The following is a 3,013-nucleotide window of genomic DNA, read 5'->3' as shown; positions in this document are numbered from 1 at the left end:
CACTTCAATTTAGAACAATTATTCTAATATGAAATCCCATAATTAATCATAGTTCTAAAGACATTTGATAGATCAATACAAATGACGCTATCAATTGTTACAATTTCAACTTGTAAGGAAAAAAATTGTTAATGATTCTATTTTCCTTGTTTGAAAGATAAACTGAGATAGATAAGACAACATATCTCAGGATGATAAATTTTTTATTTAAGTCCTAGGCAACAACCATTTTCTACCAAGCCAAGGATCAATATACTTCCATAAAATGGAGGTTTATACATATTAACATTCTTACAATTTATTCAAATAAAAAGAGTAGTGAGGAGATTCAATTCTAAGAGCTTCTAAATGAGTTACAAACATTTAGAACATGCTTAAGCTTAACAATGAAAATTGCACCTAATGTAATGAACAAACACTAGCTTGGTTATATTTGGCGATATGCTCTGACCTTCATGGAGCTCCAATATTAATTTGATCATGTTCAAGATACAATTAATAAAATGGAAAAAAATATTATTTAGAGTCAAGAACAACATAATTACACAACTAATAGGTGCACAATATAAAATAATTTCAAATGGCTAGAAATAAAGTAACTATGTATCTGAATGTGGATTGTACTAGTAAGTTGTATGTAACATGTTTGTACTTCGATACTACTCTTTTCGGATAGAAAAAATATATTATTCTTCTGTTAGTAGTTTATTCAATTATTCACTCATCAATTGATTCAGTATGGTCATGATAAGATGAGGTCCATATCAAATCAATCTGACCTCTTTCTTTCTGAGGATGTTGTTGATTCAATATGGTCATGAAAAAAATATGACCGAACTAATATACATTTTGCTTTAGTTCCTCAATGCAAGATTCAAGAATAAAAAGGACACATAACACAACACACCAAAATTATGCTTTCATTTGAAATTAAATTGAACATAATGTAATTTTTCTTAATATCCTAAATACAATTCACATCTGTCTAATTTTGTTTGGAGTTGGACCTGCAAGGAAAAAAAGGGGAAAATAAATTGTTATTATCGTTAGATGCTATTAAGTTTTAGTAGAGTTTCAGCTCCAAGACAATCATTCAATTGTAAAGTATTACTTGACTTGACATTTTTAGAAGATTTCCATCCTAGATTTGATCGTTGAGTGCAATTTTTTGTTAGATGTATTTTGTATGATGTCAAAACTAGGATACTTTATCGTTATCCTCTGATTCTCAATGTGCACCTTAATATCAAGAAGCATAAAAGCATTTGAAAATAAGTTTGAAAAGGTTTAATGCATCAAAAACAACTTTTGTAAAAAAATTAACCTATACGTCGACACATAGAGGAATATTTTTTTCTATATGTCTACACATTCACTTCACATGTCGACTCATTTACTGCATTATTAAAGCATGTAGACTCTGTTAGATGTGTCACCTCTACAGGTCAATACACAGGCAACACATGATCTTTACATGTCGACACATGACCTGTATAGGTCGGCACATGCGTCAAACAGGTCGGCACATGGCTTTCATAGGTCGACCTATGCAACTAAATTTTCAAAAAAAATCACAATTTTTTCAAATCTTTTGCATTCCTTTTCCCTCTAAACATGCATGCATATAAATACTTCATACATGCATCATTTTTTAGTAAGGTTTCTAGTGAGTAAAACCTATACGACACTAGGATTTCAAAGCATTCTCATCATCTTCAACCTCATTTTATGCATACACACAATCAAACTACACATAATCATTTTTTGATTTGGTGCCATCTAGAATTAGGGTTGATATTGTCCAATTTAGGTTGATTGTACTATAAATTGGGTTGAGATCTTGGAGAGTTTCAAATCAGAAAATTGAGATGGGGTTTTCCTTTAAGATTGTTTGGGATTTGAAGGTTCTGGACAAGATTAAGCAATCCAAATCCGATCGAGTGAAGTCTGTGAAGAACGAAAGGTTCTTGCAAAGGAGTAGCGTGGGACGGTGGATCGCATTGGTAAATCTTAGGTTTCAACAATTGCGTGTTTTGAATTCGATCAAGTGAAAGCTTTGAAGAACAATGAGTTTCTTGCAAAGAAGTAGCGTGAGAATCAACATCAAACTTAGGGTTTGTATGGCTGGCTTGCTACATTTCTCTTGTATACACTTTTTGAGAAGTAAGGTTAATTACATCATCTCAATTCTAGTTTGAATTAAGTCCAGACGTACCCATAGCGAGATCGATTGGGGAACTGCCTAAATAAGTCATTGTGTACTCTTTCTCTTTCTCTTTCTATCTCTATTTTATTTTCGGTTTAGAAACTTTTGATTTCATCGATCGTGCGATCAAATTGTTTGGATAATAATTTTGAACACACTTTGAAATTGGTATTGTTAAGTTTATCACAATTCCTCAGGTTGTGATTGGGTTTTAAGATCAACAATATCATATAAAATTCCAAACAAAATTGATTGCACACTAGGTGTTCGACAAATTGTTTCAACAGATTTTTTGTGTTGAATTATCATTGGAAGTAGTCTATCCTAACTAGTTGTGTTTCATTGTGTTCGATCAATTTTCTATTCATTATCATACCATTGTCACTATTACGCATATCTGAGCTTTTTGATAGCGGGTTCGGTTAGACGATTTTTCATCCGGGATATTTCAACTTGCTTCCACGCCATAAATGTTTCAAAACTATTTTTTGTCAAAGTTTTTAAACTCGGAACATATTCACCCCCTCTAGATCTAAGCTTATCGTCTAACAAGTGGTATCACGAGCTCTGGTTAACTTCGTGCTTAATATTTTTTTTATTAGATAATGGCTACCGAACCTAAATGGGCGCATAATAGAGCACCAATTTTCACAGGAGAAAATTATGGCTATTGGAAAGCTTATATGCGTATCCATATCAACTCGATTGATAAGGGTGTATGGGACATCATCATCAATCGTCCTAGCCAAATTACAATGACCAATGGTGAAGGCATCATCGTATCAAAATCATAAAATCAGTGGAATG

Source organism: Lathyrus oleraceus, chromosome 5 (assembly GCF_024323335.1).
Source record: "Lathyrus oleraceus cultivar Zhongwan6 chromosome 5, CAAS_Psat_ZW6_1.0, whole genome shotgun sequence".
NCBI classification, from domain to species: domain Eukaryota; kingdom Viridiplantae; phylum Streptophyta; class Magnoliopsida; order Fabales; family Fabaceae; genus Lathyrus; species Lathyrus oleraceus.
The sequence above is the reverse complement of the archived record's forward strand: the minus strand, read 5'-3'. Positions refer to the sequence as shown.